Source organism: Hyperolius riggenbachi, chromosome 4 (genome assembly GCF_040937935.1).
Source record: "Hyperolius riggenbachi isolate aHypRig1 chromosome 4, aHypRig1.pri, whole genome shotgun sequence".
Classification (NCBI taxonomy): Eukaryota; Metazoa; Chordata; class Amphibia; order Anura; family Hyperoliidae; genus Hyperolius; species Hyperolius riggenbachi.
Genome location: NC_090649.1, coordinates 365,303,675 through 365,330,300, shown reverse-complemented (window position 1 = coordinate 365,330,300; position 26,626 = coordinate 365,303,675). Strand labels below are relative to the sequence as shown.

Genomic DNA, 26,626 nt, shown 5'->3' with positions numbered 1-26,626 from the left:
TTTATCCCCGCCGTTGTTTGTGCGTCCGCCGCTGCGTCACCCAGCCCCCTGAAAACCGGTAAAACATAACTGCATGGTATGATTACCATGCACAATCAAACTGCAGTATACCGCGGAAACCCTATAAAAATATAAATATAAACAAGACTTTAACTATAACAGAATCCCTGCCATCTGTTGGCTTGCCCCAACCTTTTTTGTGTGGCCTTAAAGCGGACCCAAACCAAACATTTTTTTAATTCAAAATATTTAGTTGCACTACTCTGACACATACAAAGGTAAATAAACACTTCTTCAAGCCTATGAGCATTTCAGTGCATACTTTTTACCCTTCTATTTTCATAACTAGGGTTATACAGGTGGCAGCCATTAGCAATTCCTCTTGCTGGACACCGCCTACTCCACCAGTTTGCCGAATTCTGTCCCAGGAATATGAAAGGGAGGGGGGGGGGGGTTCCTCCAATAACTAAAATAATTTATATTTGTCATCATGCAGCTGAAAAAAGGCTGCTATTTATTATTATAATTTAGAAAATAGATTTTTTTCTGAAATCTTGTATTTTTAATTTGGGTCCATTTTAGTAAGGAACTTATCCAATGACAGTTAATTTTGAGGATTTCATGGAAATGGGACTTTGCACAGTCTACACAGATTAAGTACAATTAAGTACAATTAAGTACAATTGTGCAGCGCCAAAGGGAGAAGAACTATCAGCTCAGTTGTGATGGTGTGATTTTCCTTCTGAAAACATAAGGTACATGCAATAATTCAGCTTTAAAGTAAGTGTCCAAGGGAAAAAATCCACCTACCCGGGATTTCCTTCAGCCCGTTGCAGCCGTCCTGTGCCCTCGCCGCAGCTCTGGAGGCTCCCGGTCTTCTCCGCTGCAGAACCAGACTGTTCCAGGTCGGCATCTTCTGCGCTCCACTGCGCGGGTCACGTGGTACGGCCGACGTCATAAGTACTGTACTGTGCAGGCGATTCTTTGTGCGATTCGATCTTTAGCCCCATCTACACGATACGATTCTTTGTGCAATGCAATTAAGATTCTATTTACGATCCGATTAAATCAGACCTGTCCGATCGGGGTTGGATTCAATTCTATCTGCCATTGCAAAACAATGGCAAATCGAATTGAATCTAATCCCGATCGGACATGTCGGATTTAATCGGATCGTAAATAGAATCTTAATTGAATTGCACAAAGAATCGTATCGTTTAGATGGGGCTAAAGATGCATCGTATTGAAGCTTAAAGGGAACCTTAACTGAACGGGGGGGTAAAGAGTTTTACTTACCTGGGGCTATTACCAGCCCCCTGCAGCAGTCCTGTGCCCTCGGCCCCACTCTGGAATCCTCTGGTCCCCCGCTGTCACTTAGTTTCGTTTTTGACGACTCACCAGTCGCCGGCCGCCATGCGTATTATTGGACGCATTCACCAATGCAATTAGCGCTATTGCGGACCGCAATGCGCACAAAAATACGCGTTGCCGCATTCCGCACGCGTAGATATGCGGCAACGCGTATTTTTGTGCGCATTGCGGTCCGCAATAGCGCTAATTGCATTGGTGAATGCGTCCAATAATACGCATTCACGCATATCTACGCGTGCGGAATGCGGCAACGCGTATTTTTATACGCGTTGCGGTCCTCAATAGCGCTAATTGCATTGGTGAATGCGTCCAATAATACGCATGGCGGCCGGCGACTGGTGAGTCGTCAAAAACGAAACTAAGTGACAGCGGGGGACCAGAGGATTCCAGAGCGGGGCCGAGGGCACAGGACTGCTGCAGGGGGCTGGTAATAGCCCCAGGTAAGTAAAACTCTTTACCCCCCGTTCAGTTAAGGTTCCCTTAAAGGGCCTTGGATGAGGAATAGGTGCACCAGCTCATTAAGATTGTCATGTACGATCTTCTTAGTGACAGACAACGTGTCAGTTTTTTTTTTGCTGCGTAACTAATAATTGGTTTTCCTTATGCTGGGTAAACACTATGAGATTTTCTGGCCGATTTATTGTCAGATCGATTATTTCCAACATGTCCGATCGGAAAATGCTCGGAAATTGATCGGAAAGCAAATCGGACATGTTGGAAATAATCGATCTAACAGTAAATCAGACAGAAAATCTCAGTGTTTACCCAGCATTAAGTAGATAACACACTTGCTGGGATTGTGTGCATTTTGCAGCAAATGGCAAGATGTGCACAACATCACAGGCTACTGAAGGCATTAGCCTCATCCTACTTTTTAGAATTGTGCATGCTTGTACACACGATGCAGTGTTCAGTTATGGCTGATTAATGGTCCTATAGGGAATGACGGTTTCCTTTGTCAATTAACATCCAGATGTATTTTTAGGATATGCATAGATCCTCTTTGTGCAGAACCCATTGATATGGCTCTGTAGTGGACAGGGGCATGACATGCATTGCAACTCTCTGCTACAGAGAGTAGCTGCATGGTGCCAACAAATGCTGCTTCACATTTTCTGTTGCTGTGCATTTTGACGGACCGGTTAGCAGATTGAAAATAGATGTGTTGAAGACTGCAGTGATTTTCTATGGGTCAGTTTGGATTGATCCTTTGGAAGTCTAAAATACCGAATTGTTTTACTAAACTGGTTTTAGTTAAGCCCTGTGTGCCTACATAAGAGCAGAAAAATATGTAAACGAAAATGGAGGAGGAAAGCGGGTTGGCACTATGGCGCGGCAAGTGAGCTAGGGTAGCGTACATGCAGGTATCCCCAATCAGGCAGCTGGGCGTGCTCAGGTATATAGACAAGCGTATCAGCACATGAAGCAAATAAGCAGGAGAAAACCGGCACTGCAGGAAGCTGTGTTTAATCTTGACATTCATGCAAACAGGGATGTGCACATCAGCAACAGGCAGAACTGTCTTGCATAAGAAAGGCATACAGTAAGGTGTGGGGTACCTGGAGGTGCGGTGGGTGCTGGGTGATCAAGCCTGACGGCCGTTTCGCGCACGTCTGCGCATCTACGGAGGCTGCGAAAATATGTGCCTGTGTTTTAGGCTTCTAGAAGTGGTGTGTACACTGAAGTGTCAGCCCATAAATCCAGCTTTACTCATTTCCATTCAAGGACCACTGTCACCAAAAAATGTAAAATATGTGTAATCACATACAAAGAAGCATGTTTCTTCCAGAGTAAAATGAGCTTTATTATTGATTTATAAAGCGCCAACATATTCCGTGGCGCTGTACAAAGTAAGAAACAAACATGGGGTACATAATACAGACAATGGTGTACACTAATATACAAGATACATAATTAGTGACAAAATACAAAAATGATACAGCATACAGAATACAAAATACAGAAGTGGTAATGACAGCGATAAAAGTAACATGATGAATAAAATTTATGATTTCCAAGACACAAAAGGGGGAGAGAGCCCTGCCCTTGCGAGCTTACAATCTAAAGGGAATGGGGGGAAACAAGAGGAGGGGTACTAAACAATAAAATATATAAAGGCAGTGTGTTTTAGGATACCTAGTAGGAGTGCAATTTGGTCTTAGGACAAAGGGAAGTGGCTTAAGGTAGCGCATATGCTTGTCAGAACAAATTAGTTTTTAGAGAGCGTTTAAAAGTAACAAAGGTTGGTGAGTGACGGATGTGTTGTGGGAGGGCATTCCAGAGAAGGGGTGAAACGCATGCAAAATCTTGTAAGCGTGAATGTGAGGAGGTGATTCTATAGGAGGACAACAGAAGATCATGTGCCGAACTGAGATTGCGATTGGGTTTGTATCTGGAAATTAGTGAGGATATGTACCGGGGAGAGAGATTGTGGAGAGCTTTGTAGGTTAGGGTTAGCAGTTTGATCTGGATCCTCTGGTTAAAGGGACTCCGAGCTCTGAAAAAAAAGGAAAGTTGTACTCACCAGGGGCTTTTTCCAGCCCAGTGCTGGTCGGGAGGTCCCACGCCGGCGTCCTGGCTCCTCTCCTTCTCCCCGCTCCGGAATGGCTGGCAGGCCGCAGCCCGGGCGACACTCTCCCGAGTGTCGGGCTGCTTCTTCCGCATATGACGCGGATTACGTCACACGCCGGCCGCCTCGCGTCATCACGGCGGCCGGCGTGAAAGTACTGCGCATGCGCGAACAAAGCGCGCATGCGCAGTACTTTCACGCCGGCCGCCGTGATGACGCGAGGCGGCCGGCGTGTGACGTAATCCGCGTCATATGCTGAAGAAGCAGCCCGACACTCGGGAGAGTGTCGCCCGGGCTGCGGCCTGCCAGCCATTCCGGAGCGGGGTGAAGGAGAGGAGCCAGGACGCCGGCGTGGGACCTCCCGACCAGCACTGGGCTGGAAAAAGCCCCTGGTGAGTACAACTTTCCTTTTTTTTTCAGAGCTCGGAGTCCCTTTAATTGGCAGCCAGTGAAGAGCTTAACAGAGAGGGTAAGCAGAGGAAGATCGAGAAGAAAGATGAATGAGACAAGCAGCTGAGTTCAGTACCGACTGGAGCTGGGCCAGTTTGTTAGAAGGTAGTCCACAAAGTAGTATGTTGCAGTAGTCCAGACGAGAAATTATAAAAGCATGTATTAACATTTTGGTTGTGTCTTGAGTGAGAAAGGGACGGATGCGAGATATATTTTTGAGTTGGAGATGGCAGGAGCTGGTTATGGAGTTAAGATGAGGAATAAAAGAGAGAGAAGTCGAATATTACCCCCAAGCACCGTATATATTCCTTTTCTCCTATGTTGCTGTCACTTACTGTAGGTAGCAGAAATCTGCCAGAACGGACAGGTTTTGGACTAGTCCATCTCTTCTTGAAGAAAAGTACTTCTTATTTGTACATGTACACATGTATTTTAAATTTTACAATTTTCACGATAGTGGTCCTTTAATCATGTACCCAAAGTAAAAAATATAAGTTACTGGACATAAAGATAACTTATCCAATTGTGTTTTTCTATAGGTTTTTATTGCTTAAAGGAAACCAGAGCTGAGTAAAAAGAAGTGTTATGCATACCTGAGGCTTCCTCTAGCCCCATCCGCACCGATCACTCCCACGCCGCCATCCTCAGTCTTCTACTGTGCCAGTACCGGGTCCCGTAACTTCCTCCAGTCAAGCCAATCTAACACAAGGGAAGTGCGCTCTTTACATATCTCTTCTGCAGCCACCGATGAGATACATAGAGGACGCACTTCTCTTGCGCAGACTGGCCGGAAGTAGAGTAAGTTACGGGACCCGGTAACGGCGCAGGAGATGGCTGAGGATGGCGGCGTGGGAGCGATCCGTGAGGATGGGGGTGGAGGAAGCTCCAGGTATGTATAACACTTATTTTACTCAGCTCTGGTACAATTTCAAACATTGCATGAACTAGTGACCTTTTCAATGAACAAAGTTCTGATTGGTTTCTTTCTCAACAAGAAAATGACATAAGCAAATTTTACAACAGATACATGTGAAACTAAGGGGCGAGTAAGTGCCGGTCCACACTAGTCCAGTTCCAGATCGGATCCGTATGAAACAGATCCAGTTTTCTGAAAAACTGATCCATTTGACACGGATCTGAATGGTAGGGCACGTTCCACGTCTGCACGTCGATCGCGTCAGTATGTACGCAGCGCTGCTCACCTGTCTCTACGCCACGGCTTGTCCCGCCGTTCGGTCCCTTCCACAGTCTGGAGGCCAGCAGAGGCGTGGCTCTCCATAGGCTGCAATAGACCAATTCTGCCTAGCAACGGAGAATTTTCATTGGTTCAACTGGTTGAACTCGATGGACATATGTCTTTTTTCAATCCAAATAACTATAACTATGAACCAATGAGAATTCTCTCTGTTGCTGAGGATTCCCATTGGTCTGTTGCAGTCCAATGGAGAATCCCCATGCTTCTGTCGGCCTCCGAGCTCTTCAGAATAAACCGAGCGTGATAGACGGCGGGACGCTTAAGCATGACGTCACAACGGCGATGGGATGCGGCCGAAACTGGTGATATGGCGACTAGCCTAGTGAGAGCGGACAGTGTCAGTTCTCATAGGTTTGCACTGAACATGGTTTCCCATCCAGTCTGGGAAAAAGTGCCAAATCCGGACTCCCCGCAACGTTTTCATTCCGTGCAACACAGATTCATGTGCAATCCGTGTTTCTGCATGTTTGGGGGCGGGTCCTATTTTTAACATAGGATCCGCTTCCAGCTTTTCTGCAGAGCTTTAAAAACATATCCCACGGAAGTGTGAACTGGCCCTAAGTGGTTGCACTGTATGACTAGAAGGGGAGCAGTCTGCTACAAAACTTGATGCGGTTTGTCTGGATTTATGGGTCTAAAAGTGGTAAAAAAAAATTCCCAAGAATTTTAGGCCTCAAATTCCAAATAAAAAAAATCTGTTACAGCTGAAATATATCTGCACTGTTTCTACTTCCTGAATCATGGAAGCAGACATATTGTTAACATGCTGTACTTTCAAATGAGCTTATCTGCCATGGCAGTCATGTGACACGAGCTAGGTCAAATTGCAATCTCAATCAACTTGTGATTGGACACAAATGAGGGGGGAATTAAACAGGCTAAACTGTCAAAATACATACAGGGTGCATTTCTCTGTTTTGTTTTCTGACCTGTGCAAGAGTTCAGGTCCACTTTTCACCAAAATATGTCGGAATAAAGGTCTTGTAGACATCCCACGTATAATAAGACTAGAATACAAAAAAAGTTTCATTCGGATTTCATCCTCCTAATTAGTGCAGCTGAGCGGGTGTGTCTGGGGGAGGGGTTAAACTTACCCAGCAGCCTTCTTCTTTAACCTGTCCCACGGCGTGTCCTACTCTGCATTCCAAGCCCCGTCATGTGACTACTACGCTTACTCCTTCAACCCGGAAGGAGGAAGGGTTTGTAGTCACGTCACATACCATCTGCCCTGTCCAGAGGGGGGATTAGACAGGGTTATCTCTAGGCATACATACAGGGCTGCATCTTTTTTTTTTTTTTTCCTTCTGTCCTGAGCGAGAGATCGGGTCCACTTTAAATTTAGGCACCGCCCCCGATAACTGCACGGCACTCCATACTGCTGCACCGCTGCTGATTGGCCACTGAGATCCAGGAAGAAGAGAGGAGATGGAGATCCCGGTGGCCGGCAATAGGAGCACGGAGTCCTGCTGGACAGCGCCGATTGGATCCAGTTAAGTAGCTACCCTAAGCTTGAGCGCGGGATTACCGCTCCTGGCTATTTTTTCCTACCCTGAGATCAGCTCGGGGTTACCGCCAGGGAGGTTATGGCTTGTCCGCTATGTTATAAATACAAAATCAAGTTGGTCCTGGGCAATTCAATTTGGATAAAATGCCCTTTGAACATAATATATTACAGGAATCTCCATCTACCACAGTTTTTTTCCAGGTAATTGAATACATTTAGCAAAAATGTTCTGCATCCTTAGAGTAGGAGAGTATTTTTATCTTTTATCTAATCGTAGAGAACAGTTTCATTTTTCTTTTTTCAACTTTCCTTTTAGCCAGTAGCTTTTTGACAAAACAGAAAAACCGTTGGGAACTGTCGAAAATTATCTATTCGACCCATCTGTCGGGAATTTGCATGGTGTGTACCAGGCTTAAGAACAGATCACTAAAAGAACTAGTCTATAGCGATAATCAAATACTATGTCAATATGCAGCGCTGCGTAATATGCAGGCGCCTTATAAATACAATAAATAAATAAAATATGCATTCTATAACATAAGAAAAGAGCTTGATACCATATTACAGAATAACAAATGGGGAAGTGAAAATGTGATCTAGCCGTGCTGCTAAGATCAGGGAGAGCAAACTGCAGTACAGGGTAGTATGAAAAGTGATATGGAGTGCTGCCCACTCTGACCATCAATCCCATATCTTGTCAAAGGTGACAAGGGTTTCTCTAAGGGAAGAGGTAATTTTCTCCATTGTGTAGAATGCATGGACTTTATGAATCGGCTCCGACCTAGGAGGAGCAGAACTCCATGTTGTGGCTAGCAAGGTTTTAGTGGCCTTACGAATTTGGCCAGCATGTTTGTTCTGTGGTTTACTTAAGGATGAAACGGGCTTATAGAATAGGGTCATCCATGGGCCGGGGTGGACCTGCACACCCAAAACCTCAGAAGCTAATGTACAACAAATAATTCAAAAATCGGATACTAGATGGCACTGCCACCAACTGTGAATGAATTTAATTATATTTACTTACCTGGGGCTTCTCCCAGCCCCTACAAGTCATTGTGTCCCTTGCCACAGCTGTGGTCTTCTCCAGCGTCCCGCTGCAGCCTCTAAAGATCGCTGACCCCCAGATAGTTTGGCCTGTTCTGCGCCGCGTCACTGGGAATGCACTGCACCTGCGCCGTACGCTCCTCATGGTGCAAGGGCGCATGCACAGAAGATGCCGACCCATCCAAGGTTGGTGATCTTCAGAGGCTGTAGTGGGAGAAGACCGGAGTTGTGGCAAGGGACACAGTGACTTTTAGGGGCTGGGAAAAGTTCCAGGTAAGTAAAGATGGTTTTAATTTGTTCTCCTCATGTATACTTTAATTTGCAGGATTTTTGGGGAAGTACTTCATTAAATGGGTAAAATAACTGAGATGACAGCCAAAAAACGGGGGAAAAAATCCAGACCGTCCATTTTAAATATGTATTTTACCATTTTGAAATCCTACTTTTCAACTTCTTTCATTTTGTTTTCATGGCGTTATTATACATCTTTAGAATTGATTTGACCTTCGGAGTTTAGATCAAGCATTCTTAACTGTTCTGTTTGCACATTCTTCAGTTTAATGAATCTTGTGTTTTACTGCTGCATATTTGTATGGTAGACTTGAAACTTGTTAGGCTGTGATTTAAAGTAAGGCAAATAACTTTGTCCTATAAGAGCCGGTTCGCACTTGTTTTAAAAATGTATTTGTGGCTCCGGTTTTGGGCCCAGACCAAAAACGGAGACACTGATACCAATGATAAAAATAGCAGCTGTCTTCACTCACTTGAAAAAACGGATCCGGGAGATCCTTGAATAAAAACTGAACGCAGAGTGTGGACTTCTCGGGACTTCACGGACCCGGATCGATCCCGGATATACGGAGGGGTAGTGAAAGGCAAAGCAAAAACGGATCTTCCTCTATACAAGCTATCTTGCACACACAGAAACGGAGGGAGATCCACATTGCCTACTACATGCTCCTCCCCTTAACCCTCACCTCTATAGGTGTTCCCAGGTAGCCTGGAGGGGGTAGCAGCCAGGACAGGGGGCAGCGGGCACAGTGGCGGGGAGGGGGGGTTGCCCCCTCCCTCACCTGGGTCCCCCCGTCCCCGCTCCCCCTCCAGCTATGTGCAACAAAAGTAATGAGTGAGCGGGGAAGCAATTACCTTCCTCTGCTCGCCGCGTGACTTCCTGCAATGTTACCCACTAGAGGGATGCATTGCAGGAAGTCACGTGGCGAGCAGAGGAAGTTGAGCTCGCTCTTAACTTTTACCGCACGTAGCTGGAGGGGGACGTGCTGACCGCCCCCCCCCCCCACCCCACCTGCTGTGCCCTTTGCCCCCGTCCTGTCTGCTACCCCCTCAGGCATCCAGATTTTTTTTTTTTTTGCGGGGGGAGGGACCGCAAACGGATCGGAAACATGCTGCAAAAGGGCAGCATAGATCCGTTTGCGTTCCAGGTTTTGAAAACCTGAGCCCGAACACCGCATTGTGTTCTGCAACCGGGTCTCGTGTGGACCGAGCCTAAATCCATTCTATGTTTTTAAATCCTTGTATTTGATTTGCGTATGTTTTCTCCTGAAAGCTTGCAGTAGGTTTGGAATTTAAAACTGACCTCTATTGATAACTTCCTAAGCTGCAGTAAAAAATTTATTTTTTCCGTACTCTGTAGAAATTGTACTGATACTGCTATCTATGAAAGTATTTTATATGCTGATTTGTATGATTGGCATTTATTTTCTATGAGGGCAGGTGATTAACCAGATACTGCAATGGGTGTTTCATATCTTACAACCGTAGTGCCCAAAGAGGTTAATTTGTGACCTGCTGCTCTCACAACCTATTCTTCTACACACTTGTCAGCAGATGAAACTCTCTTCTGACGAGTGCTGTCCCCTGTGTGTTACTTCACACACAGTGGTGAGTTGGCCAAAGATACTGTGGGGGGGATCTTTTCAGAACATTTCAGCGTTTTCAGAGGAGGATGACTTTGTAGGTGAAGCCAGACCACACATGTAGAGCAGATAACGTGCCTTCCTTGCAAGGAAAAAAACTAAACTGTACAGATACCTTGCATCTGTTCTTCTAACCACTGATCTGTTACCATTTGGTTGCTTTATTGCAATGGCAGCATTTTTATTAAACACTAAATGCATTTGAATGCTTGCTTGGCTTGTCTCCACAAGGGAAACCGCTTTGTTGCATATAACAGATGTGGAAGGGTTTCAGTCTTCCAACTTACATGTTACCCATATATACTTGTTAAGAGGCCAACCCACGAATAAGCCTACTGCCTCCATTTTTGGCCTAAAATAAATTGGCACTTTTTGTTTAGTGGAGTTGGGCACATCTCACGATCATCTGACTGTGATGCTTGCTGCCAGGGCCTACTGGGGTCACTCATTAAAGGGACACTTAAGTCAAACAAAAAAATGAGTTTTACTCACCCAGGGCTTCCAATAGCCCCCTGCAGCTGTCCGGTGCCCTCGCCGTCTCCCTCAGATCCTCCTAGCCCCACCGGCAGCCACTTCCTGTTTCGGTGACAGGAGCTGACAGGCTGGGGACGCGAGTGATTCTTCGCGTTCCCAGACACATTAGCACCCTCTATGCTGCTGTATGGTATATGATATATGCTATAGCAGCATAGATGGCGCTATTATGGCCAGGAACGCGAAGAATCACTTGCGTCCCCAGCCTGTCAGCTCCTGTCACCGAAACAGGAAGTGGTTGCCGGCGGGGCCAGGAGGATCGGAGGGAGACGGCGAGGGCACCGGACAGCTGCAGGGGGCTATTGGAAGCCCCAGGTGAGTAAAACTCATTTTTTTTTTTTTTTTACTTAAGTGTCCCTTTAAGTATATTGTAGACTCTTATTTGAATCTTTGGGAACAAACTCCTGGTGAAGGGTGTCCATATGTTTCAACACCTTATGGAATTGATGATCACCACAGACACTTCGTATAGGCACAGTCCAACCACCCTACGATACTTCTGATACACAGTATTTGTGCGCATCGGTTAGGGCCCGTTTCCACTAGTGCTGAAACCGGGCTGAGTTTCCCTGCAGGCAAATCGCTCTGGGAAAATCTGCCATAGGAAATAATGGTGCTGCCAGGCCAGCTGAATTGCTTGCCCTAGCGATTCGTCCGATCTTGCCATCAGTTTTCATGCAGGAGGCAGTGAATTCCATAGCCTTGCCACGGCCTCTGGGATTAGTCTGCGCACCCGTAGACCCTAAAGTGCCGCTGCATGTCTCGCTGACGCGCGTGGTGGCTAGTGGAAACGGGCAAAAGTGATTTGACTCTGCCAGCATTCCACATCTCTGAAACAAAAGTGACTACAACAGATTGTCTAACCTAACCTGTCTGAACATCTCAAGTTTTTTTTTTTGTTTGTTTGTTTTTTTGAGTTTCCCACAATCCTAAATCCTGGTTTTGAATTTCAAATGTTTGGCTTGTATTTCATTTAATATGAATAGTCTCTTTTATTTTTTTTTTTTATTTTTAGCCAGGGAGTATGCAGTATATTTAAATACTTGTTGCAAAATAATTTTCTGAGCTGGATACCCAGAATTAACAATTGGTTCATTGTAGATTATTGGTATCCCAGTAGCTTGTGAATTTTTAATACAGTTTGACTTCAGAATCTGCAGCATTATTAGAAAAACAAAGACTGTTGGGCAGTATAAACAGGGAAGCTATAATGCATTCAAATCATTTGTGTAAAACTGGTTTACTTGCTTGACAATTGTTCTTTCTGTTGGTTGCACCTGCAGAATTAAACAGGTCCTACCTTTACTGGGGTGGTGCAATAGTTCACAGCTGAAATGTGTGTGTGGGAACACATCCCATAACAGCCTGACGTGCTGTAGTGTACAGCACAATTAGGTGGGGACCTGACTCACTGGCTTAGCATGTACAGTAGATAGGATTTAGCCAAATGATGTATGTAACTTGTACTAATTAACATACACTGATGCACCGATCCTATTCAGTGTTTCTTTCAGTGACTTCTGTAATGACTGATTCAGAACATACTGGTTTGTTAAGTTGACATTTATCCCCTTAAGCCCTAGTAACTGCATGGTATTGGTAAGGAAATCAGACTCTTGTATGAGCTAAGCTGACTGTTCCCATGTCTCTTCAGATTGCTGCCAGATCTAGTGGTACTAGGGAAATAAAGATTAAAATAAAAGCATTTTTTATTATTCCTCTGAAGTAAGACAGTTGATAAGATACCATATTCAGTATTTGTTCTCAGATGAAGTGTGGTAAATTATATGCATGCTAACTGAGAAGCAATTACTTGAAAGACGTCCCCCCTAGTCACTGGGTCTCATTAGTCATCTACTACATTGGTGAAATATTCCAAGAATGCAGCATGAATGGGCTTGCCGTATACACAAAGCTTCCAATTAAATCTGTGCTTTAAATTAGATGATGTCTCTTGTTTTTGCCAAATGCTAACTTTTTAGAAAGGAATTCTTCGCTTACTGGTCTATTTCCTGTTGGATGTCTTTGGTTATGATCAAACTGAATGCTTAGTGTGTACTGTCAGCCAAAACTTAAGAATTTTAGCAGTCTATTTATAGTGTGTACTGTCTGGAAGTGGAAGCATTTCTAATAAATTGTAGCAGTAGGGTATTGTACCGTGTTAGCCATCAGTAAAAGCAAGAAGTTTTAAATCAGGATGATACCATTTATTGGCGAACTAAAAATGAATAAGAATAAGCAAGCTTTCGGCCTTGCAGCCTTCGTCGGGCTTACATCCTGTTAGTTTACAGGCTGGTGGTACAGACGGCTATATACATGCAACATCAAAAGGGAAAACCGATTTTTTTCAAGCATAAATACATGTCATTAAAGAGAGTCTGAAGCGAGAATAGATCTCGCTTCAGACCTCATAGCTAGCAGGGGCATGCGTGCCCCTGCTAAAACGCCGCTATAGCGCGGCTTAACGGGGGTCCCTGTCCCCCCAAACCCCCTCCGTGCAGCGGGGGAGCGCTTCCTGGTTGGGGCAGGGCTAACCGCCGCAGCCCTGCCCCATGCGCGTCTGTTAGACGCGTATCTCCGCCTCTCCCCCGCCCCTCTCAGTCTTCCTTCACTGAGAGGGGCGGGGGAGAGGCGGCGATGCGCGTCTGATAGACGCGACTGGAGGCAGGGCTGCAGCCGTTAGCCCTGCCTCCAGGAAGACAATCCCCACGACCAACTTGCCGACCATCTTTTGCGGGGGGTGGGTTGGGGGTGAAGGGACCCCCGTTTAGCCGCGGGATAGCGGCGTTTTAGCAGGGGCACACGTGCCCCTGCTATAAGACCTGAAGCGAGATTTAGTCTCGCTTCAGTGTCTCTTTAAGATGCACTAATTGAAACAAAACCATCTAAATGGGGTGAGAGTTTGTTAGCTAAGGATCCTTGTTTACTCCATGCTTACAGACCTGGGAGTTGGACTGACACAGAGGTATCGTAAATTCTAAGTTCACAAGTTCATCTATATAGGCTGGGAAAGAGTTCAAATATCATCAGCCTCATACCAATATAAAAAGTTTTTGTCCTTATTCAAGCCCTTGTCCACAGCTTTGAACCAATTTATAAATTTTGTTTCTGCTATTAATCGATCATTTGACGTTTTAAAGCCACCCTTCAGTGCAGTGACACGAAGATCATACATGCTGTGTCCGTTGGAACGAAAGTGTATAGCAACTGGGAGTTCAGATTTGGTATCGTTAATAGTGTGCCTGTGTCCATTCATACGTTTGCGCAGAGTTTGTCCAGTTTCTCCCACGTACATAACATTGGGGCATTTAGCACACATGATCAGATATACCAGATTGGTGGAACCACAGGAAAATGTGCCTTGTACTCTGTACTTCTGTTGTGAATCTGGTATCGTTAACCTGTCAGTGGAGTAAATGTGTCTGCAGGTCCCACATCATTTTTTTTTTTTTTTTTTTTTGTCGGCAGGGTGATCCTCCGTTTTGTTGAGGCCTATTCAAAGAACTCCTGACAATCATCTGTTTTAGATTGTGTGGTTGCCGATATGACGAGAGGGGAGGTTTAGGGAATATCTTTCTCAGTCTGTGATCCTTGTGTAAAATGGGATGAAGTTCCGTAGCAATCCTCAAGATTTCCAGGTGTGGGTTGTAGGTGACAACCAAAGGGACACAGTCATCTTTCTGGTTTTGCTTATATTTCAGGATTTCAGTCCTGAGGATGATGCTGGCTTTCCTGATTTGGGCCTCAGCCATAGGAGGACTGTAACCTTGTTTAACGAAAGTGTTCTTAAGGCGATCCAGGTGCTTGATTCTGTCTATCCTGTCAGAACAAATCTGGTTGTACCTTATAGCTTGGCTGTAAATTATAGAGTTCTTAATGTGCTTGGGATGAAAACTGTCATATCTTAGGTCTGTGGGACGGTCTGTAGGTTTGCGATACGCAGAGATTTGTAGGTTGTTACCCCTGATGTATATGGTGGTGTCCAGAAAGTTGATCTCTGTGTGAGAGTAGGTAAGTTTCAATTTGATTGTAAGATGGAAGGCATCATTTTTTTTTATATTGGTATGAGGCTGATATTTGAACTCTTTCTCAGCCTATATAGCTGAACTTGTGAACTCAGAATTTACGATACCTCTGTGTCAGTCCAACTCCCAGGTCTGTGAGCATGGAGTAAACAAGGATCCTTATCTCCGCTAACAACCTCTCACCCCATTTAGATGTTCTGTTTCAATTAAGGCATCTTAATGACATGTATTTATGCTTGAAAAAAATCTGTGTTCCCTTTTGATGTTGCATGTATATAGCTGTCTGTACCACCAGCCTGCAAACTAACAGGATGTAAGCCCGACGAAGGCTGCAAGGGCGAAAGCTTGCTTATTCTTATTCATTTTTAGTTAGCCAATAAATGGTATCATCCTGATTTAAAACTTCTTGCTAATAAATTGAAGATTTACAGAGAAGCTGTGTACTGGAGAGCAATGACAGTTGAGCAACTTCATTTTGAGTGATAAAAAAAAAAATGTATGTATATTTTTCGGACCATAAGATGCACTTTTTCTCCCCAAAAGAAAGGGGGGGAAAAGTCACTGCGTCTTATGGTCCGGATGTAAGTTTGTAACACCTCCCAGCCTCCAGGTGTGCAATGCCGGTGGAGTGTCCATGGGTACTTCTTGCCTATGAAGACCCCAGTGAGGAGAGGAAGCAGAGGAGCAGCATTTGCAGGAGTGATCTTACCGGCAGAGGAGGATGCCGAGCTCCTGCACCGCGATCGTGCCTTGGATGAAGCCTGAGCAAAGACCCCTGTGAGGAGGGCAGCAGATGTGCAATGTGGGTTACTAGGAAGCGAGAAGGTAGAAGATTCAATTCCAAAATGCCTCACCGCTAACAAGCGGCTTCTTCCTGGCACGCCCCCTGCCTGTATTGGCTGCTGGCCCTGCAGTACCTAGTGATTGGTCAAGACGGGACTTCAAGGTCCACCCCCGCAGTGTATGAGCCTGTAGCTATAGCCCCGACACCTCCGCGGGTGGTATCAAGAAGTCCCGTTTCTGCCAATCACCATGTACTGCAGGACCAGCAGCCAATACAGGCAGGAGGCGTGCCAGGAAGAAGCCGCTCATTAGCGGCGAGGTACGATGCATTGTTGCCATTGAGCCTTCTACTCTCTCGCTTCCCGTTTCGGCCAATCACCATGTACTGCAGGGCCGGCAGCCAATACAGGCAGGGGGCGTGCCAGGTAGAAGCCGCTCGTTAGCGGTGAGGTACGATCGCATTGTTGCCATTGAGCCTTCTACTCTCTTGCTTCCCGGTAAGCTCTTCCGCCCACATTGCACCTCTGTTGCCCTCCTCAATGGGGTCTTTGCTCAGGGTTCATCCAAGGCACGATCGCGGTGCAGGAGTTTGTTCTCTTCCTCTGCCAGTAAGATCACATCTGCAAATGCTGCTCCTCTGCTTCCCTCCTCACTGGGGTCTTTGCTCAGGGTTCCTCTGGTCGCCCTACACAGAAGTCTATTTGAGGTCTGATTTGTGCTATTGCGCTAATCTCCTCTTTTATCATTACCATTGCTGCCATAATGGTTAATTATATAAAGTTATATACAGTATGTATTAGTATAATTTATTGGTTCATCATTGTGTGCCTTTCTGCATACTTTTTATCTTCTTTGATAGATTAGAGACAGCTTGGGGGCAGGAGGTCCACAACACGCCCCTGCACCATGGGCACACCAGATTTAGTATATATTTTTTTTTCTTGATTCTTGTCCTCTTATGGTCCGGAGCGTCTTATGGTCCGAAAAATACGGTAGTTGGATTATGTTGCAAATTTCTTGAAAGTCATCATACTGTTTGCTGGTTGGACATGCTGAGTGTGCATTGCATTATGTCCACATTGTAGTGTGGGTGTTATGCTTTGCATATAGTATCACACCACATAGGAGAGTTCACGCTATCAACCAGAAGGACTCTGAGGTGGCGAATTCCAATGTTAAAAGGAACCTGAAGTGAGAGGTATATATGAAAGTTGCCATATTTATTTTATTTTACATAATACCAGTTGCCTGGCAATCCTGATCTTTCTGGCATCAGCAGTGTCTTAATCACACGCCTGAATGAAGCAAGCATAAAGCCAATTCAGTCAGAGCACCTGATCCACATGCTTGTTCAGGATCTGTGGCTAAAAGTATCGGGGCCCATTTCCACTGGCCTGGAAACCGCGCCGAACCCGCAGATTTTGACCGCAGGCAAATCGCGCGTGGAAACTCTGCCATAGGGATGAATAGCGCCGCCAGGCCAAATCTCTTGCGCTAGCGATTTGGCCGGCTTTTCCATCCGAAGTTGTGCGGGAGGCTGTGAATCCCATACCCGTGCATGGCACGGCTGATGGGATTCGTCTGCGTACCTGCAGACTTGGAAGTGCCGCCGCGTGTCTCGCAGGCGCGTGCGGCACAAGTGGAAACGGGCCCTTCGAGACAGAGGATGTGCAGGACAGCTAGGCAATGATCATTGTTTAAAAGGAAATAAATATGGCAGCTTCCATATCCTTCTCAATTGAGATGTCTTTTAAAGCAGAGTGAGTGAATGGTCACATTTGCCTTTAAGATGTGATGTTTTTAGTGCCTAATAACGGATATAGCATAGTGATCTGTTTTGGTGTTGTGGAAATAGAGATTTATACTGTATCTTCTACGATGAAACTTTGTAGTGATTTAACTTTGACCAACTTGTACTTTAAATATTGATCAGACGCTGTACTTCTATCAGAAAGTGCATGTAATGTTTTTTTTTTTTTAGGAGTCTTTCTACATGTGAAAATGAATCTTGCAGGTAGCACCCTTGTGTTCATTAGCTGAGTCTTGACCACTAATGATGGTCATGTCTAGGAGAACTCATGGAGAAGCATGTGATTTGCTTGATCACATCTTGCTTTAGCACATGATCATGACCAGCAAATCAGAAACTTGCATATCTATCAACTGATCACATGCTTCTCCATGAGTTCTCCTAGACATAACCATCACTATTGACCACTACCGCCTCCCCTAATCAACTGGGTTTAAAAAAAAAAAAAGTGTTGGTGAGTAGGGCCTTTTTCCACTACCCTGCCTTTTGTGATCTGATTCTGTTTGCTGACGGATCACAAAGCGCAGGGTACAGTAAAACATTAGTGCGATACAATTGCGTTGGGAATTTGGCCGATTGCGACCGCGTTTCATAGTAAAAAAAAGCCCTTACACATAACGGCAGTTACAGAGCAGTCTCATTTGCGAGCCCTCAGAAAAACACAACTTGCAGGATTCACAAGTGTAAACACGAGTCTGTTACCACTTCCACTGAGAGCAGTAGAATACATTTTTCCAAACATTCAAGTTTTTTTTGTTTTTTTTTTTATGGGGGCAAACTGCCCTATAAAAATGCACTGTGGTCTTTTGTCTGAGTGGTAGAGTGTAGTTGGCTGATGGTGTAATGGTTAAGGGCTCTGCCTCTGACACAGGAGACCAGGGTTCGAATCTCGGCTCTGCCTGTTCAGTAAGCCAGCACTAATTCAGTAGGAGACATTTGGCAAGTCTCCCTTACACTGCTACTGCCAATAGAGCGCGCCCTAGTGGCTGCTGCTCTGCTCTGGCGCTTTGAGTCCGCAAGGAGAAAAGCGCAATATAAATGTTATTTGTCTTGTCTTTGTCTAGATGAACTCTTAGTTTCATAACCACTGCCTTGCAAACTCCTGGAAAACAGTTATGTACATTTTTCCAGGTATTTGGGAAGCTACTTGGAAAAGAGTGGAAGCAAAGTCCAATAGATTGTACATTATGATTAGTATGTAGGAATTGTCACTGTGATGCATGCATTTGCATAAAGACCTAGTTCGCTCTCCCAATACATACTATAAGGCTGGGGTCACACTTGCTCAAAACCACAGAAAACGCCCATAGTGCAGTGTACTGGGAGCAATGTGTGGGTTTCCACAGCGAGGAAGCCATAACTGCTGCTTTTTATCGCAGAACGCATGTGATCCCTTATTACGGACAGTGATCTTGGCTGCTGACCAAGAATGCAGATTCGGCTGCTGGAAAAAGCTGCGAGTTTTCTGCGACCTCAAGTGTGACCCTTCTCTAATAGATTTGCATTATCTATCAACACTCAATGTTTTCATTGCACATCTGTAGTTTTTCTGCAATAAATATACTAAAATTATCTGATGCTGCCTTATTTTGTTGTACTTCCTGCTGCAAAAATAGTGCAATTTTTTTGCAAGACAAAAAACATTCCAGACTATTACTCCTATCCCATCATTATCCACATGAGGTCACACAGATTTCCTGACCCATCCCGCCACCTTCTTCTGCTGGGATGAGGTTAACTGTTTCTACCCTACACTGCTACCACAGCAGAGCCTCATAATAATTGGAAAGTCTTTTTATTTTACTTTCACTTCACATTAGCTTTAAGAAATTTGACAAATCACAGTCTGCTTTACAAGAATAAAATTACTGAGTTCTGCACATTCAAACTCAGTTCTTCTCTCCAATGTGCAACACAAATGCAGGAAACGCGTATCCTACATCCATACACAAGTTCTATGCATCTGTTATTTTCATGCCCTACCCTCGTCATTTCCTCTTTTGGTGCTGCTACACCCATTTCATGGTAATTCTGGGGATTGTAGTCACATTCTAGTGATCCAGTGACACTTGGTCACATCTGATTGGACTTGCCCACTAGCTGAAATATTGACAAGGCAAGCTCAACTTCAGTTTCTTAGCACTTTGTGCGCTTGAAAACATACTCGTTATCTTTCACTCTGCTTTACATTCACTTATTAACCTGATTGCTATTAGAATAATCCTTGTTCAATTTTGGATTTAGTTGGGCTTAAAGTCCAATGCTGTTATAGCTTAGAGTAGGCTCATGTTTGAAATGCCATATTTCTCCATTTTCGGATTATTCCTATGAAGTGTGAACCAGTAGGATGGTGTTACTTGCCTGGATTTCTAAATTTGATTTGTGTTGCAGTTCACAAATGGCTAAGGTTTTTTTTTCTCCTTACACATTTGTATGAATTTTCCAAGTAGACTGTATCTGAAAAATAGATCTCATCGAAGCAATTCAAGGCGAGAGTAGCGTGAGTGTGTTGGGCCAATGTAGTTAAATCTACCCTGCCACAATTAAACATGGCATTCTTGAAGTATTTACAGCCTGCAATTCTAGGTGGAAAGTATAAACAGCAATGTCTGTGACATTAAAGGGTATGTGAGATGAATAAAATGCATTTTTTTTATACATACCTGGGTCTTCCTCCATCCCCCTTTAGGCTGATCGGACCTACGCCATCCTACCTTCGCCTAGATCCTCCGCTAGGTGACACGGTAATCTGGCATGTTGGCGCAGGCGCAATCCGGCCGTGCGCATTTCCCCATCACACTCCCGTGGCTGGGAGCATACTGCGCAGACGTAGTGCTCTCCTGGGGATGGAAGAGCGATGCGGTGTGTGGCCGGGGACACACATGCTCAGTACACCATGACTTGCCAGATTACCGGGCCACGTAGCAGAGAATCCAGGTGGTGCAGTAGGACGGCGAGGGACCTATTGGACTAAAGGGGGCTGGCCTAAGCCCCAGGTATGTAAAAATCTTTTATTTTCATTTGTCTCGGATACACTTTATTTGTACAAAATAAGAGCGAGCTCGCTCCCAAGCAACACCTGCCTTTTAAATAAGCAAAAGCCAATCAACAAACTATAGGAGTATGTGCTTTCAAACTGTAGGACCGAAATATGCAAGGGATAAACTGACCACACTATCTCCTATACTACTTTACTAACCTAGAGGGAGACTCTCAACTTCACATATGTGGAACTCTAGTAATTATAAAAACAACTTGCATGAAATTTGTATTCAGTTACGCTGATTTGCATAAAATTTGCATTCAGATGCACTGATGGAGGATGTTCGCTTTCAGAATGATTTGCATGCAGAGGAATTCCTTACTAGACCCTGTCATCAGTGACAAGATCCCTCTGAGTCAAAGGGGTTCAACTTCTAATAAGTTACCAGGAAGCTGAGTTCCTTGTGGGGCTTTAAAAATACAGAACACAGAGGTATGCAAAACGCAGCGTCACAGGCTCTCTCACTGCCAAGGGCTACACTCTGCAAGCTACACCCCACAGGGGGGGAAGGAGCTGCACAGACAGCACCTCCAAAAAGATCTCATCACCTGGGGGACCATCCACTACTGCTCCCACCACTAGGGAGGTTTCCCCAAAAACTCCCTCTACAAACCTACAATACAGGGAGTGCAGAATTATTAGGCAAATGAGTATTTTGACCACATCATCCTCTTTATGCATGTTGTCTTACTCCAAGCTGTATAGGCTCAAAAGCCTACTACCAATTAAGCATATTAGGTGATGTGCATCTCTGTAAAGAGAAGGGGTGTGGTCTGATGACATCAACACCCTATATCAGGTGTGCATAATTATTAGGCAACTTCCTTTCCTTTGGCAAAATGGGTCAAAAGAAGGACTTGACAGGCTCAGAAAAGTAAAAAATAGTGAGATATCTTGCAGAGGGATGCAGCACTCTTAAAATTGCAAAGCTTCTGAAGCGTGATCATCGAACAATCAAGCGTTTCATTCAAAATAGTCCACAGGCTAAATTCCTGCAGAACAAGCAGTTCCCTCAATAACCGCACCACTCAATCAATGTATCAAGAAATATGACAACTTTATTAATCACACAAGAGCAACCATAAAAACACTTAAAAACAAGTAGGGCACACAATGATATTGCATATATTAAGATAAATATAAATATAAATCAGTTCACGCAATGCTATATAAATATTAATTATATATAGAAATGTATATCAAAAATATTGCAAGGTATAGACCAACCCCATGTGCAAAACAACATCTCAGTGTAACAAGTGAAATAACGGAAATCCATGTGCAAACATCAGCAGAGGATGGAATGAAAACATGAAAAGCCATCCATAGTTGGAAGCAAGGCTGAAATGACAAAGTGAAGTATATAGAAAAAAGATAAGTGACAGCAAGAGGAAAAGGGGGCTGGCGCTTATCGAAGATAGCAATGTGGACACAAGTGCGAAGTGCCCCACGCTAGCCGTCGCGATTCGCTGCCTTCAATTGACGCCTCTTCCGCCTCCTCGCTGTGCGTGGCCGCGCACATTGATGTGAGTTAGAGGGTTGATCCCCGCCCATCCAGGTCCTAGGGCTATTTATAAGCCGGGCAAACACTTAGCTGCTTATGCCCAGATTAAGCTACGGATTCTTGCTGTCACTTATCTTTTTTCTATATACTTCACTTTGTCATTTCAGCCTTGCTTCCCACTATGGATGGCTTTTCATGTTTTCATTCCATCCTCTGCTGATGTTTGCACACGGATTTCCGTTATTTCACTTGTTACACTGAGATGTTGTTTTGCACATGGGGTTGGTCTATACCTTGCAATATTTTTGATATACATTTCTATATATAATTATTTATATAGCATTGTGTGAACTGATTTATATTTATATTTTATCTTAATATATGCAATATCATTGTGTGCCCTACTTGTTTTTAAGTTTTTATCTTTGCTCTTGTGTGATTAATAAAGTTGTCATATATTTCTTGATACATTGATTGAGTGGTGCGGTTATTGAGGGAACTGCTTGTTCTGCAGGAATTTAGATAGTGGTTGTTGGTTCCTTTCTGCACACTCTTAATTTATTCTCCACATTTAATGGAGTGGTTGATGGTGCTTGCCCATTTTTCTTTGTCAAAATAGTCCACAGGGTTGCAAGAAGCGTGTGGAAAAACCAAGGCGCAAAATAACTGCCCATGAACTGAGAAAAGTCAAGCATGCAGCTGCCAAGATGCCACTTGCCACCAGTTTGGCCATATTTCAGAGCTGCAACATCACTGGAGTGCCCAAAAGCACAAGGTGTGCAATACTCAGAGACATAGTCAAAGTAAGAAAGGCTGAAAGATGACCACCACTGAACAAGACACACAAGCTGAAACATCAAGACTGGGCCAAGAAATATCTCAAGACTGATTTTTCTAAGGTTTTATGGACTGATGAAATGAGTGAGTCTTGATGGGCCAGATGGATGGGCCCGTCGCTGGATTGGTAAAGGGCAGAGAGCTCCAGTCCGACTCAGACGCCAGCAAGGTGGAGGTGGAGTACTGGTTTGGGCTAGTATCATCAAAGATGAGCTTGTGGGGCCTTTTCGGGTTGAGGATGGAGTCGAGCTCAACTCCCAGTCCTACTGCCAGTTTCTGGAAGACACCTTCTTCAAGCAGTGGTACAGGAAGAAGTCTGCATCCTTCAAGAAAAAAACATGATTTTCATGCAGGACAATGCTCCATCACACGCGTCCAAGTACTCCACAGCGTGGCTGGCAAGAAAGGGTATAAAAGAAGAAAAACTAATGACATGGCCTCCTTGTTCACCTGATCTGAACCCCATTGAGAACCCGTGGTCCATCATAAAATGTGAAATTTACAAGGAGGGAAAACAGTACACCTCTCTGAACAGTGTCTGGGAGGCTGTGGTTGCTGCTGCACGCAATGTTGATGGTGAACAGATCAAAACACTGACAGAATCCATGGATGGCAGGCTTTTGAGTGTCCTTGCAAAGAAAGGTGGCTATATTGGTCACTGATTTGTTTGTTATGTTTTTGAATGTCAGAAATGTATATTTGTGAATATTGAGATGTTATATTGGTTTCACTGGTAAAAATAAATAATTGAAATGGGTATATCTTTGTTTTTTGTTAAGTTGCCTAATAATTATGCACAGTAATAGTCACCTGCACACACAGATATCCCCCTAAAATAGCTAAAACTAAAAACTACTTTCAAAAATTTTCAGCTTTGATATTGAGTTTTTTGGGTTCATTGAGAACATGGTTGTTGTTCAATAATAAAATTATTCCTCAAAAATACAACTTGCCTAATAATTCTGCACTCCCTGTACAAAAAATGGGTAAGAGCTCACTACCATGCAGCACCTGCCTTTTTAAGGGCTCGTTCCCACTGTTGCGACGCGATTTCGGCCGCATTCCGACGCTTGTAAAAACGCATGCGGATGCATTTCCGCATGCGTTTTTACCCGCGATTTCGCATGCGATTTCGCATGGCAGGGTGCCATGCGAAATTAACCATGACACTGCCAGGGCTAAATAAAATTGAAAAAGGTGCGAAATCGCACGCGAAATCGCGGGTAAAAACGCATGTAACAAACGCATGCGTTTTTACTATTAAATACATTAGCGGCGATTCGCACGGATTCCCGCCGCAGGCGAAATCGTTGGCTCTTTTGTGCGTTTTTTTACCGCTGAAAAAAACGCACCTCAACAACGCTACAGTGGAAACAGGCCCATCCACTTGCATTACATGTGCGGATCTGCATGCGTTGGACGCATGCAGATTCGCGATAGTGGGAACGAGCCCATAGTCTGCAGAAGCCAGTCAGGAAATTAAAAGCCCAGTACATACATTCAAACTGCAGTACCCAATTATGCAAGGGCTGAAGAAGACCACACTAACGCCACTAAATTAGAGGTATATCCTCAAACTTACATAATATATGGAACTCTTGCATCAAATTAGCATTCAGTTGCACTTTATTTGCATTTATTGTTTCCAAAGTGAGACCGGCACACCATCCGTTTCTCGGGGTGCTTGGTGAGGTGGCATAGGCAGTACCACACTCGAAATTCAATCTCAAAGATCTCACCAGCACACCTCAGTTTAAAGCACACCTTTTATTGTGCCAGTATCCACAAATTCCAACAATTGTTTCGGAGGCCACGCAGGGTCCCCCTTTATCAAGGCATATGGTAGCCAGGCGTTTTTGTTACAGTAGCTGTTCAGTAACAGCTTTACTGTAACAATACATGAAATCTACTACACCAAAGACGCTTCACAAAACCGCAAAATGCTAGCTGAAACGCTACAGAAAAAGAAAAAGCGTTTCAAAATCTGCTAGCATTTTGCGGATCTGCTAGCGGTTTTTGGTGTGCACCAGGCCTCATAGTCTATGATATCTGTAGATCCACATACACACCTTGTTTAACAGACATTCATCTGCATATCTGACAATCATCTGCAGATCTGAAGATTCATCCTGGTGGATCTGCTCTGCAGATGAATGTCTGTTAAACAAGGTGTGTATGAGATCTGCAGATATCATAGACTCTGAATGCATTTTGCAGCAACAGATCTTTTGCAGCAACAGATCTTTTGCAGCAACAGATCTTTTGCAGCAACAGATCTTTTGCAGCAACAGATCTTTTGCAGCAACAGATCTTTTGCAGCAACAGATCTTTTGCAGCAACAGATCTTTTGCAGCAACAGATCTTTTGCAGCAACAGATCTTTTGCAGCAACAGATCTTTTGCAGCAACAGATCTTTTGCAGCAACAGATCTTTTGCAGCAACAGATCTTTTGCAGCAACAGATCTTTTGCAGCAACAGATCTTTTGCAGCAACAGATCTTTTGCAGCAACAGATCTTTTGCAGCAACAGATCTTTTGCAGCAACAGATCTTTTGCAGCAACAGATCTTTTGCAGCAACAGATCTTTTGCAGCAACAGATCTTTTGCAGCAACAGATCTTTTGCAGCAACAGATCTTTTGCAGCAACAGATCTTTTGCAGCAACAGATTTTTTGCAGCAACAGAGCGCGGCTTCCTGTTTCTATGGGAACCGCTCTTTCCTGGCTCGCCGCTCGTCACAGTAGCAGCGCCGGGCGCGCTGCTGTGAATGTTTACAAGCACGGAGAGGGAAATAGAAGATGCGGGCAGGTAATAGCAGCGGCGGCGGCCATGGGGGGAGCGGGGGACTGTACTGGCTAAACTGGGGCACTTTACTAGCTATACTGAGTGCTATACTGAGCACTATACTAGCTAAACTAGGGCACTATACTAGCTAAACTGGGGCACTATACTGGGCACTATACTAGCTATACTGAGCACTATACTAGGTATACGGGGGCACTTTACTAGCTATACTGAGCACTATACTAGCTAAACTGGGGCACTATACTGGGCACAATACTAGCTATACTGAGCACTATACTAGGTATACTGGGGCACTTTACTAGCTATACTGAGCACTATACTAGCTAAACTGGGGCACTATACTGGGCACAATACTAGCTATATTGAGCACTATACTAGCTAAACTGGGGCACTATACTAGCTATACTGGGCACTATACTAGCTATACTGAGCACTATACTAGCTATACTGAGCACTATACTAGCTATACTGAGCACTATACTAGCTATACTGAGCACTATACTAGATATACTGAGCACTATACTAGCTAAACTGGGGCACTATACTAGCTAAACTGGGGCACTATACTAGCTATACTGAGCACTATACTAGCTAAACTGGGGCACTATACTAGCTATACTGGGCACTATACTAGCTATACTGGGACACACTCGGGAAATAAGGCGGCCAGCATTTCCTACCCCCAGGCTTATATGGGGGTCAATCATTTTCCCCTGGTTTTTCAAGGAAAAGTTGGGGGGTCGGCTTATATGCGGGTTGGCTTATATGCGAGTATATACGGTAATGAAAACAGTGGTTTCAGTGTTTGCATTTTTTGACACCGAAGCATGAATAATACATGCGCCTCTTATAGTACCATCTGTGATATGCCAAACTGCAGATTTTGTTTTCTTTTTCAGATGCATTTTAAGGTGTCCCTTTTAGTGAGAGTGATTATGGAGACTGCCATATTTATTTCCTTGTAAACAATGCCAATCATCTGGGTGTGCTGCTGCTCCTGTGACTCAAAGACTTTAAGTCACAGATCCAGAATGAGTACATGGATGAGGTGCTTTAATTAAAGTTTGACCACACTAACCACGTTTGTGTCAGGTGGGAAATGCAAACACTGCTGAAGCCAATGAAATCTACAGGACAGATAAGCAACTGGAATTGTTCGG

General features: G+C 44.4%; 1 protein-coding gene across 3 annotated transcripts in view; it reads left to right on the top strand.

Moving 5' to 3' along the window:
- STRN (striatin) overlaps positions 1-26,626 on the top strand; it is a 176,845-nt gene that overhangs the window by 28,496 nt on the left and 121,723 nt on the right. The window lies entirely within an intron of this gene.